The sequence below is a fragment of the Tenrec ecaudatus genome, chromosome 7, assembly GCF_050624435.1.
Source record: "Tenrec ecaudatus isolate mTenEca1 chromosome 7, mTenEca1.hap1, whole genome shotgun sequence".
Lineage (NCBI taxonomy): Eukaryota > Metazoa > Chordata > Mammalia > Afrosoricida > Tenrecidae > Tenrec > Tenrec ecaudatus.
In genome coordinates, this window is record NC_134536.1 from 24,220,575 (window position 1) to 24,239,672 (window position 19,098).

General features: G+C 43.8%; 1 protein-coding gene across 2 annotated transcripts in view; it reads right to left on the reverse strand.

Annotated features, from left to right (window-relative positions):
• The window catches only part of STX11 (syntaxin 11), a 35,862-nt gene that overhangs the window by 3,463 nt on the left and 13,301 nt on the right, over nucleotides 1-19,098 (reverse strand). The gene's annotated exons all lie outside the window — the stretch shown is intronic.

A 19,098-nucleotide genomic window follows, 5' to 3' on the forward strand; every position in this document is an offset into this window, starting at 1 on the left:
TTCTTTCTTTTAAAGTTGTGCCTTTTGCTATGCACTGACAGCTTGAATCGGTATGGTACCAATATTTCTTTTGTTTGCTTGTTTTTAAACAGGTTTACTGGCATATCATTCACACAGGCAATTCAATCGTTCAATCGCATTGAGAAGGTTGTACAGTCATCACCACCATCAGCGTTAGGACATGCTCGTCATTCTGTACTCATCGTTATTAGCTCCCCATTTCCCCCCGACCTCCCCTGCCACACCCGCAAGGAACAATTCATCCAGTTACTGTCCCCAGAATTACCTATCCTGGGTTTCATACATAAAAAAGATAAACAAACAAAATAACAAGAATAAGAAACGGAAAGCAGGTGAAAGCCTCAATAAAAAAGAAAGCAGAAAACAGTAAAAAACTAGAGCAAGTTTAAGTGGATCATAAGGAGGATCAAATGATAGGGTGTTAATTTTCCCCTTATTGTAACTGCAACAATCCACTTCCTAATACATTAGACATGTTAGCAAGGCTACCCACATCCGGGGGCTTAATTCAAGTGTGTTCCCCCACCCCCTTTTTAAAGAAAAAGCTGAAACAAAAGGGAGAGCAATTGATAGGATGTTACACTTTGACCTGACGAAGTCTGCCATAATCCACTTTACAATGCTCTCTGTATAGCAAGGGTATTCCCGTCACTGATCATCAGAGGTTAAATCCATGTGTGGAACCCGCAAATGGATTCGGGGCTTTCACTGTCATCCACTATAGCTTTCGGCAGCCAGGCATTCACAATTTAAGTTCTAATGCCATTCCCTCCTTCAGGTTTGGGTAACTATTTATAGTCCTTGGATCACACATGTTGGTGTGCTTCTTCCATAAGGACTTACTTAGATGGCTGCTTGTTTGAAAACAAGCCTTTAAGATCCCAGACACTGTTCTTTCTGAGAGCTTGGCACCATCTAAATTCTTCTCCACACTTTCCTATAGCACCCAGAGCTTCAGTGATCTCTTCACGTGCTCGAACAGTAAGCGGGCCCTGAAAGACAGTCATATTTTAAGCTAACAAGAATCTGCTTTGGCACCCAGAACTCCGTAAGAAGTGTAAAAATTTACATTACTTAAACTCATGATGGAAAAGAGCCCTGTTAATACACTGAGTTATGTGTTGGGCTGCCAATCTCAAGGTCGGCAGTTCAAAGCTACCAACCAATCTGTGGGAGAAAGATGAGGAACCCCAGCAGGTACTTGGACACTGACTGATACTCAGTGCAGTGTACTCACTAGAGTCAAAAGATGGAAACCACCGAAGTGACCATGCACAGGATGTAAAGAGTGACAATCTCGGAAAGTTACAGAGGCACTTCTATCCCGTCCTGTAGGGAGGGTCACTCTGAGTTGGGATCAATTTCATGGCAGTGTATTGGGAGCGCTGATGGTGTGGGTAGTGGTTATGGGTTGGGCTGCTAACCACAAGGCCCACAGTTTGAAGACTACTATTATCTATTTATCTATAATACTCTATTACAGATATAATTTATTCATTCTATTGAGTGTCACTTGGGTAGTTTCCATCTTTTGTCTACTGTGAATATGATACAATGAACATCAATGTGCAAATATCTGTTGGAGTTCCTGCTTCCAGTTCTTATGGGAATACGCCAGGAGAGAACTGCTGGGTCCTGTGGTGACTCCATGTCTAACTTGCTGAGGGACTGTCAAATTGTTTCCCACAGTAGCTGCGCCATGTTACATTCCCACCAGCGCTGGGCAGGGTTTCAGCTTTTCCATATCCTCCCTGATACTTGATAGTTGCTGTTTTGTGTTTTTGAAAATGTTTGTTTTCCTCTTGTTGTGTTTAATAATTGCCATTCTTTTTTTATCTTACTTTTAGTAGGGGCTCTTACATCACTTATCACAATCCATACATTCATCCAGTGTGTCAAGCACATTTGCACATATGCCGCCATCATCATTTTCAAATAATCATCGCCATTCTAATGGGTATGAAGTAGTATCTCATTGTGGTTTTGATTTGCATTTCTCTAACATAACTGCACTTAAAAGCCTATGTATGGAAATTTTCAAGCATACACAAGCCTAGCAACAGTAATATAACAATCACATTTACTCACCATGCCCAGCAAGATTTGCCCATGTTTAATGTTTTTGAAACCAGCTGGCAGCTCAAGCAGAATTTTCATATTTTTACAAAAGTGATTCTGGGTACTTTTTGCTTGTGTTACAGGGGGCAAAAAGTTTCAACTGTAACGTATAGAGTTGCATTTATTAAGTACTAACTGGGAAAAACACAACCCCTCTGGCTGAAGGAGACCAGTGACTCAAGGCCATAATGGCACCTAAGGACTGACAGAAGATCAGCCGCTTCGACAGGACACGGAGCACAAGGGACGTGCTCCCCAAAGCACGACTGGCTGCGGAGGAATGCATCATAATTACAGACAGGTTACAGACGTGGGGTGGCATGACTGAACGTGTACATTATGCTAGACGGCAAGGCTTACAAGATGGGTTCAGGGCCCTCCAACCAAAGCAGCCAGGGTCTGATTTATGACCATGCAACCTCACAACCCCAGTTTCCATCAAGGACACCCCTGACAAGTCCCTAATGGAGAGACTGACTAGGATAGTGAAAGTAATCCACTTGCAAACACACTCTGCCTGAGGGCAGAGCTGGTAATTTACTGGTGAATGGTCAAGCAGAACTCCGTGGAGGCCAAGTGTGTGTGTGGGCTCAAAAAATGGATCTGGGGCTTTCGCCGTAACTAACTGTAAACTTCTGCAAACGCAGTGCTCACAATGTTAGACCCCGTTACAATGGGCAGAGCAGAAGCATGATCTCTCCATACACATGAGTATTTCCCCTGCCCCCCGCTCGCTGATATAAAAACCTTTCCTTTTCACTAGTATGTATGAACACACAATAAAATATTGGACGTTTTGCCATTACAGGAGACTTTGTGGCTGGGAAGAGTCTCTGTGATATAATTTGCAGGCTGAGGGGGGAAGGGCGTAGTGGCACTTAGTGGCTCCTCAGTTGACCGGGGAGCTGAGCCTCAAATGTTTCTCTAAAGCAAGAATTAAGATGTATTTAATAATAGAAGGGAAATGGGGGAAATATAAACCATGCTCTCCCATGTGACTTGATCGCTATATACGCACAGTTATTAATACAAGTTCCTCTCCCGAAGATTGAAAACAGCCAGGAAGGTTACCATCCTGGCAGTGACTGCCAGGCAGGAAGATCCAGGCTTCCCTTGGTCCAAATTTCTTGATATTCAAATATTTCCTCATGTAGACAAAATGTAAAACTAGAACACAAATTGGGGTGGCGGGGGTTGTGAGATCTAGTAGTTTGAGGTATCGCATTAGGTTGCTCGCCACAAGGTCAGTAGTTCAAAACCATCAGCCATTTCTCAGGAGAAAAATGAGGATTTCTAGTTCCGTAAGGAGTTGCAGCCGCGCAAACCCCCAGGGGCAGCTGTACCCTGTGGCAGGGGGGTTCACCCTGCTTCCTGGGTACTTCGTCTCTGTGACATTATCAATTTGAAGAGAGGTTTTGATTCTTCGGAAGGCGGAATGGGGTTGAGAGACAGACAAATGCCAGAAGCAAAATCTCTGATGTAGTGAAGAAATGTGAAATTGTTCACTACAGATTAGTAAATGAACAAGTAAATAGTAAGTAAGCATCAGCGGTGCTTACCCTGGGAATTGGGTAATGTGACAGTGACAGTGACAGTAGCCAGGCACTCAATAGGCCCTTTTCATGGAATATCATCTTTAACTGGCACGAGGGTGCTCAGTTATACGGCCATGATCAAGGTTGATGAGTCATGAGGGAGGCTGAGGAACTTATCTAAGGTCACCATAAGTGAACAGAGTCCAGAAAAGGCCTTTTCACCATTACTTCCCGTCTTTAATGGAAGTGTGCAAGGATTTTTTAAATTCATCACTAAACAAGGAAACATGAAACCAGAGATTTTTTTCCCCACACCAACATTTTAAAAATAGAATTTTAAAAGATTGATGAGAGTGCTCAATAAAATGTTAGAATTGTACATTGGGAGGGTCCTTCTGGAAGATACTTTAGCTGTATGAATAAACCAAACCACCAAGTCAATTCTGACTCATAGATCCTATATAAGGTTTCCAAGGCTGCAATTTTTTAAAATCATTTTATTAGGGGCTCATACAACTCTTATCACAATCCATACATACATCAATTGTGTAAAGCACATTTGTACATTCTTTGCCCTCATCATTCTCAAAACATTTGCTCTCCACTTAAGCCCCTGGCATCAGCTCATTTTCCCCCTCCCTCCCCACTCCCCCTCTACAAGGCTGCGAATGTTTATGGGAGCAGACAGCCTCGTGTATTTCCCGTTGTAGAGCAACAGGTGGGCTTAAACTGCCGACCTTGAAGTCAGCGGTCCAAATCGTACCCAACAACGACACCAGAGCAGTTTCTCTCAGATCAGCAAGTTTGAAATTTCATACGATTCTGAATTCTGTTCTGCATTTTTCTCCTCCTCTGGCCAGGACCTTCTGTGGGATCCCCAGCAGAGGGATCAGTAGTGTTGGCCAAGTGCCACCTGGTTTTCCTGGTCTTGACTAGTGGAGGCTGTCAATAGTGTAGCTCATTTAGCGGTGAGACTTAATTTCTTTCCTCGCTGTTCTTTGCTCTGGATGCAGAGAGACCAATAGTTGCACCTGACATAACTGCTCTCCAGCCCTCTTAAAGGGTCCTTAACCCCAACACTATTCCCCAAAGTAGGGCACGGAGTGTTGTCTTTGTGGACTCTGATTATTCTGCCTGGCCACAAAGCCCCTAAGCTCAATGACTCAGTCCCTCAAGGTGATGGGTTATGGCTAAGAAAGGTTCACATTTTGCCCTTATATACTCGATTAGATCGACGGATATACGTGTGGCACATGGGAATACGAATGTAGAAATATCCTTTCCCGAACCTCGTATATGTTTGGGGTGGTTAGGTGCCACCGAGTACGTGACAGTGCAGAGCGATCCTATGTACAAAAGACACATGGCCCCACCCTGCACAATTATTGTTGTGTTTGTTTTCCTTTCAAACCATTTCATCTGCTCCTGTAAAGATTTCAAAATCTTAGAGATCCAAAACGGCAGTTCTCTTCAGTCCTATTAGGTCAATATGTGTCAGAATTGACTTGATGGCAGTGTGTTTTAGATTATGGCAGGCTAAGATACTAGATAAACCTCGTGTAGTAATGGTAAACTACCCGCGAGCCAGCATCTCTCTACAATCAAACCTAGTAAATGAGGAAAGAATTTAAGGCATGATCAAATTAAGGCATTGTGCTAGCTAATTGATGAATAACCCATAAACAATCGTTACAATCCTATTATAATTTCCCATGAAACAAATGGGTTCCATGAAGATGAAGCCCCTTATCCCAATCACACACCAAGAGAGAAACTGGGCTTGAAGTCCGCATCCATCAGGTGCTGTGCTCAGGCCTTTCCCGCTACACTCTGCCTGAAACCCGTCTGTACGGACAGGTAAGGTCACGTGGTGGTGGAGCTAGCAAGTCCCCTTCCCCCACCCATGTGGGTGTTCCCACCGCCTCCCACTAAAGTGTCCCTTATCTGGCTGGTCAATCGGGATTGAGAAATTGTCCGGGGGCTGTCCAGCCTCTTCCTTTTCCTTTCTCTGAAAATGGGCGCCCATGACCTTCTGTCCACTGCTTCTGGCTGTGGGTGGGAAAGGTCAGCACTGCCCAGTGCTCCGGGGGAGGAGGGTGGTAAGTCCACCTCATTCTGGGGTCAGCTTAGAAAGTTCATTTTCCCACAGATGTGAGCTATGCTCCCTAACTTTGCCTTTATGAGTAACCAAGGTGATACTCTGGGGGACCTTGACTGCTTTTCTCTTGGTATTTCTCAATCACGATAGACCCAGGAAGGCTCCTTAGAAGGGAGGGTGGTGAGACTTCATCTCCCAAACTTGGGATATGCTACTAGGGGAGACCAGTCCTTGGGAAAGGACACCATGCTTGGTCAAGTAGAAGGACTACAAAAGGGGGGGAAGACCCTCACGAAGGTGGATGGACGCAGAGGATGCAACAAGGGGCTGCAGGCCTCACCCAGCGCAGCAATTGTGAGAACGGCACAGGACTGGGCCGTGCTGCTCTGTGTGAATCAGAATCCATTAGACAAGAACAACAGGTAATGACGCAGAGAAGGTCACTATGAAGGAAGAAAGCCATTGTTATAAGTAGATGCTTACATTTACAGCCATTGTTCACATACACCCACATTTCACTTTCCCAGGTCTGCCACGCATGGTTAGCTGCCACAGTGGAGGCGCGGATTCCTGAAGACTCCAGCCATACCACGTTCGACGGCTGTGCTCCAAACGGTTGTCACTGGCTGGCTTCCAGAAGTAGACTAGCAGTCTGTCTTCAGAACAGGTTTGAGCAGGGAACTACCAACACAGCAATATGCCTATGTGTCAGCCTCCGATTACACGCCAAGTGAAATGACCAGGAATCAAACGTGCGTCTTCCACACGAAGATGAGACTTTTACTACTGCATACTGTAATAAGTGATAGCAATCCAGGTTACTATTTTAATGCCAGTGAGTGTCAGGATAGTCTTCGTTTTTTAGTGTGGCTGTAATAGAAATACCACACATAAATGACTCTAACAAAGAGAAACTTAATTTTCTCACAGCTTAGGAAGCTAGACAACCACTTGTCGGCCGGTCAGTTTGCCAGACTGCGGTGGCTTGCAGGTTGAGGTAGTCCTGGACGCCATGCCACCATTATTTCAAGTCCCTACACGGTCAGCTATCACAGAGGTTTCAGTGGAACTTGCCGAGTAAGACAGGCTGAGAAGAAGGAAAAGGTGGCTCACAGTTGAAAACTAACCACTGAAAACCTGATGAGCAGCAGTGGGATATCGCGTGATGTCGTGCTGAGGATGATCGGCTTGGGTTGGAAGTCGCTCAGAACACAACTAGAGAAGAGCTGCTGCCTCAAAGTCAAGGTGTCATGACATGGAAGGACCTTATTTTCTCAGGTGGCACACGGACAAGTGCGACGCAGCAGCTGCAAACAGCTATGAAGGATCAGAATGCGGAGTGTACAAGATATGAACCTGGGAACGTTGGAAGTCATGAAAAATGAAATGGAACGCATAAAATGTGCCGCTGTTGGCTAATGTGACTCAGTCACTCCTCTGGCTGACTATGTCCGCAGCAACCAAGTGCAGAGGGACAGCACTGCACACGTCATCACGAAGACCAGTTCTGTCTGTGACAGGATAATACGCACACCTAGTAAGAAGACTATTCAAAATTACACACCAACCACTAAAACCAACGATGAAGAAACTGACTAACTCTGCCAAAGTCTTCAATCTAAAACTGATCAAGCCTGTAATCAAACTCACAGGTAATTTCTGGTGACCGGAATAAGGAAGTTGGAAGCCAAGAGGAAGGGTCAGTAGATCGGAAGGAAAATAAGGCCCTGGGGACAGAACGACTCAAGATCACATGACAGCGTTCTACAGACCAACGCTGTCTGTATTGCAAATATTTGTGTTTAAAAACAGAAATGGGAACGATACACAGGCCCTCCAAACTAACTCAAGCATTGAGTTACAATCTTGGAGAATTCGATGGGCAAAATATGGAATGATGCAGAAGCATCCAAACAGACAGAAGAAACATAGATAGCCACTGTCACAACATAAAGAACTGAGTGACATTTAATTATTTCATCAGGACATGACGGCATTGAAGGAAAACGTCCCAAGCTGCCAGGGAGAATACACAGGAAGCTAATCCACTACATTTGTGGAAAGAGGCTGGAGAAGTTCAAGATTATCAGCCCCAACAAGGCAAGGGGCTGGCCAGGGAACAAACCATCAACTGCTTCTATGAAAGTTCAGGATGAAGGTGAAGAAGAGGAAAACAAGTTCGCAAGAGTCAAGTACAACCGCGAGTCTATCCTCCCTGAACTGAGGGGCCTTTTAAAAAACATTTTGACCTATTGAACACCAAGGACCAAAGACGAGTTGTGCGATAGCATCAGGGACATTACACACAAGGAAAGCAAACGGTTACTAAACATACAGGAAAGAGAAAAAGACCAAAATGGATGTCAGAAAGACTCTAACTCGCTCTTGAATGTAGAGGAGATAAAGCGATGGGAAGGAATGAAACAAAAGCGCTAAAGAGAAAATTTCAAAACAAAGTATGATGAAACATGCAAGACCTGGACTTAGAAAACCAGAGGGGGAAGAACACTTATCAGCATTTCTCAAGCTGAAAGAACTGAGGCAAAATTCAAGTCTAAAGATGCAATATTGGGCAACTCTCCTACGTGAGAAATCTTGAACGGTGCATGGAGCACCAAGAGAACGTGGAATCCACAGCTGCTACACCAAACAAGAATTGGTCAGCGCTCAGCAGTTCAAGGGGTGGCGTATGACCAAAACCAATGTCCTGAAGGAATAAGACGAAGCTGCGAAGAAGGCACTGAAGAAAAACAAGGTTCCAGAAGTTGACAGAATATCAGTTGAAATGTTTCAACAAGTATACACAGCAGAGAGAAACACTCATCCATGCCAAGAAATGTGCATGGCAGCTAACCCGGCCAGTCAACAAGAGCGCCAATAGTTGTGCCCAAGTTAAAAAACAGTGATAACAAATGTGGAATTATCAAGTCTTACCATGATTGTCACATACAAGTAAAATTTTACAGAAGAACATTCAACAGCAGTTTGAAGAGGTACATGCAGAACGCTGCCAGAAATTCAAGCCAGATTCAAATGGAAACATAGATGAGGACTGGGATCGGGTAGATCTTGGCTGAAAATACAAGATTTCCTTCATAGTTTTACTAACTACACAAAGATATTCAACTGTGGATAATAACAAACTATAGATACATTTTTTAAAGAATAAGAAGGCTATGACACTGGATTGTGCTTGGGTTGAACCTGTACATAAACGGAGATGGTTTATGGTAGAGAACCCTCTAAGAGAATAAGGGGAGAAAGCTGTGTGCAAAAGACGGGTCCTTCCACCATACTTATTCAATCTCATGCTAAGCAAATAATCTCAGAAGCTGGACTATATGGAAGAAGGCTTATTAATAACCTGTGGTATGCAGATGATTCAAACTTGCTTGCTGAATGTAAAGGGGACTTAAGCATTTACCGATGAAGATCACAAATTACAGCACTCATTAGGAATTAAAACAATGTAACGCAAATAAAAATCCTAACAATTGGGCAAGCTCTGAGCTAAAACAAAGCCCTCCCCTCTTCTAAGGGTCCTTCCAGCTAACCTTCTTCCAGGGCAGATTTGTTTGTTCTGATGTTGGTGACCAGCATCATGAGGAAGAGAATAGTTTGAAGCTGTCAGGGTTTCGTTTTCCTTGGAGCCACAAGCAGAGCTCATGGAAGCAGAAATCAGAGGAGGCTGCACAGGACTTTCTTTAAAATGTTAAAGAGCCAAGATGTCACGTTTAGGGTGATTTTGTGTTGGGCCCAAGTCAAGGTATCGTCAATCGCCTCATCTGCATGTGGAGACTGGACAATGAATAAGGTATTTCAGAGAACTGATGCATTTGAATGATGATATTGGTGGAGAACACTGACAGTGCTCCGGAGTACCAGAACAAACACATCTGTCTTGTAGACATCTAGCCAGAGAGGTCCTTAAGTAAGAATGGCATGACTTTATCTCACATACTTTGGACATGAAATCAGGAGGGACCTGTCCTAGAGAAGGATATCATGTTTGGTAGAGAGTTAGTGGAAAAGAAGACCCTCCAGAAGATGGATTCACACAGTAGCTGCTAGAATGGGCTCAAACATAAACAATTATGAGGATTGTGCAGGGCCAGGCATTGTTTCATTCTGCTGTATCTAGGGGTCACTAAGAGTCAAAACCAATGACACATAAAAATAACAGCAGGATGGCTAGCACTCCAAATTCAGAGTGCTAAATCAAGGAGAAGGGAGCCAAGTTGGTGTAGTGGATTACACTTGAGCCGCTGGTTCTCAGGTCAGCAGTTCAGGCCCAGCAGTCACTCCAGAGGAGAAAGAGGAGGCTATCTACTCCTGTAAAATTTTATGTACTGGAAAACCCATGTCTTATAGGGTTGCTATGAATCAGACCTGACTCAGTGGTAGGACGTGTGGCTCAAAGGGAAGCCTTTTTCTCTCTCTGTCACCTTGGGTGACGGCCATTTTCTCTTCAACTTGTTTTTCCCTCCTTAAAAACCTTCATGTGTCTTTGAATTTATTTCAACACATCTCTGCTTCCATGCTTTTGTGTGTAATCTCTTTTATAACTCAAGAGACTGATTCAAAGGACACTCACCACTAATCTCGCCTCCTTAACATAACAAAGACAACCCATTCCCAAATGGCATTCAAACCATAGGCACAGTGGTTAGACGTCAAAACACGTGCTTTCAGAAACACAACTGGATCCATAACATGACTATGAAAGCACCATCATATTGCCACATTACACATTACATAACATCCATAATATAATGACCATGAATTCACATCCTGTTTTCTTAAGTTGACCTCTTAAATGCTCTCCGCCCACCAGTATTTGTACATCCTCTTTGTGGAAGGTTGCAAAAAGAAAAAAAAATTGACTACACATACTTTGCAACTCCTTCCATCAAGAAGTAGATACTGTTTCTCAGTTCCTTGCACTGGAACTTGACCTTCAGAACTGGGACTTTTGTCAAAGAGATAACGAGGGAATAGGAGAGAAGCAGAGGCTTGAAAAACAATGGACGGATGTATATGTATGGATTGTGATAAGAGTAGTATGAGCCCCTAATAAAATGTTTTAAAAAAAAGAAAAACACTTTTTGACAAGGCCTTGCTCTCGGGACCTTTGTGGCCACAAGGTGAAGGAGGCTGAAGGAGCTTGCAAAAGGATAAGGCCCAGCCTGCTCAGTCATCCCAGCTTCACCCAAGCCCCAGCTAACACATGACTAGCCACATGAATGATCCAACCAGCAGCACGCAGCCAACCAAGAGAGCCGTGACAAATAACGTAATTATTTTTAAGCTACTAAGACTTATGGTGACCTGATGAGCTGTGGATGGCATTAAAAACATCATACATGAAGAAAGGAAAAGGTCACTAAAACAGGATATAAAAACTGATCAAAGTGGATGTCAGCAGACACTGACACTTGATCTTAATTGCAGAGTAGATAAAACAGAAGAAATGATGCCGTCAAAGAGCTGAATAGAAAATTTCAAAGGGGAGATCGAGAAAGCAGAGTAAAATATTACACTGAATTGTGCAAAGACCTAGAGTTAGAAAATACAAATGGAAGCACACACTCGGCCTATCTTAAACTGAAAGGGCTCAAGAACAAATCCAAGCCTCGAATTGCAATACTGAAAGATTCAATGGGCAAATACTGAACAATGCAGGACGTATCCAAAGAATACAGAAAGCGGTTCATGATTTCAAGAGGGAGCATGTGATCAAGAACCCACGGTGCTGACACAAGGGTCTAGCTGAGCCGAAAGCATTAGCCAAAAAAGATGCTAAGGGCTGATGGACTACCAGCTGACATGTCTGAACAGGCTGATGAAGCACTGGGAGAAGCCACTAGTCTATGCCAGGAAATTTGGAAGACAGCGACTTTTCCAGCTGACTAGAAGAGATCCCGATTTGTACCCATGCCACAGAAAAGTGACACCCCCCCCCAAAAAAAGTGATCCAACAGATGCTCAATTTAGAACAAAATCAATGATATCACATGCAAGTAAATTTGGCTGTAGATCCTCCAACAATGATTGCTGCAGTACATTGACGGAGGTTCAGGCCAAGTTCAGAAAAAGAATCGGGACAAGGGATATCACTGCTGATGTCAGATGGATCTTGACTGAAAGCCAAGAATATCAAAACACGGAAAGATGTTCACTTGTATTTTATTGACTGTGCAAAGACATTTACCTGTGTGGATCATAACAAACTATGGAAAGCTTATAGAAGAATGGGAATTCCAGAACACTTCATTGTGTTGTGCAGAACTTTAAGTGGAACAAGAGGCAGTTGTGTGAACAGAACAAGAGAATGTTGTATTGTTTAAAATCAGAAAAGATGTGTGTCAGGGTTGTATCCTCTCACCATACTTATTCAATTTGTATGCTGAGCAAATAACTAGAGAAGCTAGATTATATAAAGAAGAATGCAGTATCAGAATTGGAGGAAGACTTAACAACAACCTGCAATATGCAGATGGCACAACTTTGCTTGCTGAATGAGAACTTGAAGCAGTTGCTGAGGAAGATCAAGGATTGAAGCCTTCATCGTGGATTACAACCTAATGGGAAGAAAACCAAAATTCTCCTAACTGGACTAATAGGTAACATCATGATAAAATGGAAAATACATTGAAGTTCTCAAGGATTTGCTGGAAGCAGCAGTCAAGAGATCAAATGACCCACTGCACTGGATAAATCTGCTGCACAAGACCTTTTTTCAAGCATTGAAAAATAAGGAGGTTATTTTGAGGACTAAAGTGCACCTGACCCATGCCATGATATTTTCAGTTGCTTCACATGAATATGAAAGTTGGAGATTGAATAAAGAAGACCGTAAAAAAAATCGATGCATTTGAATTATGGTACTGGTGAAAAAAGAAACATTGAAAGTACCACGGACTGCCAAAGGAACACAGAGATCTGTGTTGGAAGAAGCGCAGGCAAAATGCTTTAGAGGCAAGGATTTCATCTCATGTACTTTGGACATGTTGTCAGGAGACACCCGTCCTGGAGAAGGACATCATGCTTGGTAAAGTATAGGGGCGGCAAACAACATGGAAGACCCTTGACAAGACGGTTTGACACCGTGGCTGCAACAATGGGCTCAACCGTAAGACCCACTGTGAGGGTCGTGCAGGATCAGCTGCCGCTCATTTTGTTACATAGGGTCACTATGAGTGGGAACCATCTCGAAGGCACAACAACATAGAACAAACCCTAACTGATATATCGCATACACTGGAACATAAGCCAACCCGAGTATAAGTTTTTATGGCTTATACTTATTGACTCGAGTATAAGCCTAGGGTGGGAAATGCAGGATGAGTTAACACAGAGACCAGAGGGGAGAGACGGAGCACAGCCACAGACACATCCTTACCAGTTCAGCCGCCTGCATAAGTGAATCACTACAGGTACTTCTGCGAATTGGAGCCGTCCATGTCATAGGGCAGCTCTGATTGGTTAGATGTGAGTAAACATTCAAAGCCCTGCAGTGTCAGCGGGGCTGTTACACCTCGCTGGGGTACCACTGATCCGTGTATAAGCCGAACCCCAGTTTTTCAGCACATTTTTTGTGCCGGAAAAACTGGGCTTATACACGAGTATATGCGGTAACTATTGACACCTTGAAGTAGAATGCTGCTATGTTAAAAACATAAACACCTGAACCGTTGGCTTTGGGACTAACCAAGAGGCGATGAGATATCAGGTAGCAACACCTGGGGAAATGGCCAGCCGACTGTTAGTAGAGCCCAGAAAAGTGCTGGTAAGATGCTGCAGCAGACTGGAGAATAGGTCGTCCATGCGGCACAGCCAACGAAGGGGACCATGCCGAGCAAAGTCACTGCGCCACACAACGATAAATACTGTATGAGCTCATGAGACCATGTCAAAAAGTGTTGCTACAACATCAGGTTCCCGTCCAGTGCCACTCAGCTGGTTCTGAATCGCAGGGCCCTTGTCCAGCAGTATGTCTGAAGCACTGCCCACAGGGCACCATCCTCACGGTTACTAGGTTTAAGCCCCTTGTTGCAGCCACTGCGTCACCCATCTCACTAAGGTTCTGCCTCTTTCGCTGACCTTCTACGGAGCACGATGCCTTTTTCTAGAGGCCCCTGGAATCACAGATACCTTTATCAGACACATATCTAAAGGTGATGCTACTGTTTCTTGACATATCCTCCTCCTAGGTCTGTACCCTTCTGAAGGCAATGTTTCTCTCTAATTCTTCCTTGAAGAAGTCGGCACGCTTCGACTTCTGCCACCTCATCCTGGCACTTGCTGGCACTCTTGACATACCCACAACATGTTTCTTTCAAATGCCTTTTGAATTTTGGGAACAAAAACAGACTTACTCTTTTTTTTTTTTAAGTCCTAAGGGGTAAGAACAGTGTGTTAGGTGGAAGGGACGAGATTTCCCAATGAAATTCTTGTGGGCTTATTTGCTCTAAGAATGAGGAGGTACTCTGTTAGGATGGGGGAGGAAATTCCTCAGACTTCCCTGAACTTTTCCTAAGCTATCAGTTTTCAATTTTGTTAATATTTCCAACTAATATGTTCCTGGGATCATCCTGTGTCCATGGGGAAACCGTATCAAAATTGTCCTTTTGAAATCCCCCCAAAACAGACCACAACATCCTGAGCCAACCTTTCTGGCTTCGATGGAGCTGCTCTGGCAGCTCCGCTCTGTTCTGAGTGAACATTTGCTGCGAACGTGCCCTGCTCAGACTAAGGCAAGCGCTCCACTGACAGGAGCCACCCACTGACCGCACAGACACGTTCAGACACATTTTGTTTGGGACAAACCTGTGCAGGTATGAACTGGAAGTTTAGTAACAAGACTTTTCAACTGACCCTGGAATTGAAGTAAGGAAATATAGAGAAACTAAAGATTCCTAGTGGCTGGGAGGGATGGATAGAAGCCAGGAAGGGGAAGTTTTGCATAAGGGATACTGAGCTTATGTTAAACGTGATCGAATGATTTCAAAAATTATAGTAAGAATACTGTATATACTCGAGTATAAGCTGAGTTTTTCAGCACATTTTTATTATTTTAAAAATACTTTTATTGGAGACTGTTACATCTTTTATCGCAATCCATATGTTCATCCAGTGTGGCAAGCATTCAGCACATTTTTAATGCAGTTTTTGTGGTAAACTTAAGTGCCTCGGCTGATATTCGGGTCAGCTTATACTTGAGTATGTACGGTAGTTGTAAAGCATGAAGAATGTAATTAATATTGAATTGTTCATATAGATATTGTTGAGAAATACAGTCTTGTTATACTGGAAAAGCTAACTGATGGTGCCCTCATTGGGTTCCTCGCGGCTCCTTATGATGTATAATTCCTCCTAACGGCTGGAAGACTGGCCATGGAACCATGAGTAAATCATCATTTTAGCAAAGACGCTCGCATTCAGAACAAAAGCTTATTGATAAGAGTTTTGAAACACATGCAGACGCAGCATGTATAATTGTCTCGATGATTGGCTAACCAAAACTCCTTGCCATCAAATCAATTCTGACTCTTATCAAGTCTATAGGAAGGGTAGAACTGGCCTTTGATTTCCAAGATTGTGAAATGTGGTGGGATTAGAAACCTCTTCTTTCTTCAGAGGAGTGGCAGCTCCACCCGAACCACACTGCCACCAGGGCTCCATGACTGATGGTCAAAAACCCAAACAGCCCCCGTCATTGAGTCCATTGATGCATTGCGATCCCATAGGGCGGGGTAGCCTGCCTTTGTGATTTTCTGAGCTGGTAACTCTGTATGGGAGTAGAAAGCTTTGTCCTTCCCCTGAAGAGTGGCTGGTGGTTTTGAACTGTTGCCCTTATGGTTACCAGCCCAACACGTAACCAACACTTCACTAGGGCTGATGACTAGCCTATGCGTGGTTATTGTAGTTGTTAAGCGCCTTCCTATGCTAATAAGTCTTCCTCCAATCCTGAAAGCTGCGCTCTGCTTCATATAATCCAGCTTCTCTGAGGATTTGCTCAGCACACAGATTGAACAAGTATGGCGAGAGGATACAACCCTGACGCAGACCTTTCCTGATTTGAAACCAAGTGGTGTTCCCTTGTTCTGTTCACACAACCACCTCTCGATCCATGTACAACTTCCTCATGAGCACAATGAAGGGTTCCAGAATTCCCATCCCTCCCAAGGTCACCCACAGTGTATTAGGGTCCACACTGTTGAATGCCTTTGCATAGTTGATGAAACACAAGTCGACATCTTTCTGGTATTCTCTGCTATCAGCCGAGATTCATTTAATGTCAGCAAGGACATCCTTCGTTGCACGTCCTCTTCTGAATCCAACATGACCTTCTTCTGGCAGTTCCCTGTCAATGTGCTGCTGTAACATCTGTTGTTGGATGATCTTAAGTACAATGTTAAAGAATCACTGCAGCAAGAAGAACTAGTCGAGAGTCCACCATTTCAGAAGGTAGCATATGAACAAGAACCAGTGGTGCTGAAGGATGAAGTTCAGCTGCCCTGAATACATTAACAAAAAACAAGGCTCCAGGAATTGACGGAAGACCCACTGAAATGTTTCAGATAGCTGAAGAACTGGAACCACTCACTCTTCTATACCAGGAAATTTGGAGGACAGCTACCAGGCTGACAGCTACTGGAAGCCACCCATACCTGTGCCCATGCCAAAGAAAAGTGACCCAACGGCATGCTCAAGCATCAGAATACTATCACTGATATCGTACACAAGCCTAGACTATCTGTCTTTACGGCATTTCAGTATGTTTAAATTATTCTATGCATACTACATGTAACAGTGTCTGAAACATACACATAACAAGAACACACGTTTCCTCTCTTTTTGAGGACTGGGGTCATAATCATGATCAGGAGGGGTAAAATGTTAAACAAAGATTATCTCACACGCAAGCAGCCTCCACCCTGACACAAAATGTTCTGCAAAAGCTGCTTGCTAGTGCAGTGTGCTCAAAGAGGAGTCCTTTAGCAAGGAGGTCAGGGCGGCCAGAGGTAAGTGGCTGGTTGAATCTAGGCTGAGTTTCAGTGTGATAAGAGGTTTTGAGAACTTGAGGAGCCAGTTTTGAAATGCAGCTGAATAGTTTTAAGAGTACCACAAGTCTCTATTCTTTCCTTTTTTTAAAAAAAAAGTTTTCTTGGTACATAATTTACAGATCTTACAATTCAATAGTTCAATGGTTCAATCATATTAAAGAGTCTCCATTCTTTAGAGGCTTCATCAAACCAAGAATCCTGGGCAGGCAAAGTGTAACATCCCCATGACATGACTGCACTACATTCCAAGACTTCCTTGTTCATCAAAGACTGTGTGAGAGGAGTTTCTTGCTATCATTCCACAAAGAACAAAAATGAGTGATATGTGAACGAGGTTTCAAAAGAATAGTAGGTCTCTATGGAATGTCAGAGATTCTCATGGCCATGCAAATCCAGTCTAGAGTGTTCAAGTCAATCAGGGTTGCCTTCCTTTCAGAGTTGCTAAGGAGCCCTGGTGGCACGTGTGGAGAATCGATGGGCTGCCAACTGCCAAACTGGTGTTCAAGCCCATCAGCTGCTCCAAAGGAGAAAGATGAAGCTATACAGGATTTTCGTGGCTATAAATCTTTACAGGAGCAGAGAGCTTAATCTTTGTCCCTAATTTCACCACAAAAACTGCATTAAAAATGTGATGAAAAAACTTGGCTTGTACTTGAGTACATACGGTAAATGGTGCACATCATTCTGCAAACCAGTCCACGGAGACTAAGATTTCCCACCTGATATCACATTGTGTCAGGGGTGAAGTGAATCTACACCGCAAGCCACCTGTGTCCGGTGGATATCTCAGCTTCCCTCTCCTGCTCCGTTCAGACTCTAGCAGCCCACACAGACCTCTGTCTCATCCCTAAGCCACCAGGGGTTAGGCCAGCAGGTACCAGCCACAAGCTTGGGAGTGCACCTGGCTCCCTCCACTTCAGGCTAGCCAGCCTCACTTCTTTTTTAGATCCTACAATTTACTGGACTAATTTGCAGTTTTATGTCCTAACAGCTTTAATGTAATGAAAGAGATGGAGAGATGCATAGGTTGAGGTCTCAGAGGGGTCAGAGTGCAAAGATGCCATGTTACCCAGAGGACACACTACTCCTTTTAGTGCACGGCCACCAACCAGGAAGCCCATCTGAGCCTCAGTGCCTTTATCAGTCCCATCGGGTGGCCCTGGCAGATTACAACATGCCCCCTGGGTATTGAGTATTGAATCTCCAGGTGGTTCCCTGTGGTTTGGTCACCAAGCTCCCCAATTCATTCACCCTCAGGTACAGTTGGGCTGGATCTTAGGAGTCCCAGTGGTGTAGTGATTGCTTGTTGAGTTGCTAACTGCAAGGTCAGCAGTTCAAAACCAGTAGCTGCTACTCGGGACAAAGAGGAGTCTTTCTATTCCCACAAAGAGTTACCATCTTGGAAACCCACAGGGGCAGTTCTACCCTCTCCTCTATGGTTCCTATGAGTTGGAACGGACTCAATGGCAGTGAGTTTGTTTATATAGTTGGGCTTGAAAGAAACAAAAACCAAAAGCCTAATTGTTTTCTGCAAGGTGATCACACCTCGAAATAACAATTGTGAAATCACTCTGAAAACGATAAGGAATTTTACAAAGACAATATTAGGAATTACTCTTTTAAATTATTGACATCCATAATTAGTCTAACTTACAAGGTAGTTGGTTGGAATCAGAGCAGGCCACGTGACTTAATATAAAATTATTCTATTTCTCCCCAGACCATTCAGCGAAGCTGGGTTACACAAACACGAAGGAGGCATCCGGACTGGAAGAAGGCGGACCGACAACCTGCAGTGTGCAGGTGACACAGCTTGCTTGCTCCAAGGGGGGACTTGAAGCACTTGCCGACGAAGATCAAGGATTGCTGCCTTCAATATGGACGATGTCTTAATGTAAAGAAGACCAAACTCCTCACAACTGGATTCAAGGGATTGTAACATGATCAATGGAGAAAAGGCGGAAGTTATCAAGGATTTCATCTTGCTTGGATTCACAATCAATGCTTATGGAAGCAGCAGATCAAAAGGTGCCTTGCAACAGGGAAATCTTTAGCACAAGACCTCCTAAAAGTGCTGAAAAGCAAAGGGATTACTTTGAAAACTAAGGTACATCTGACCCACACCATGTTATTTTCAAATGCCTCATATGTATGTGAAAGTTGGACACGGAGTAAAAGGAAGGCTGAAGAACTACTGATGCATTTGAATTGTGGTACTGGTGAGAAAAATTGAAATTACCATGGATTGGCAAAAGAT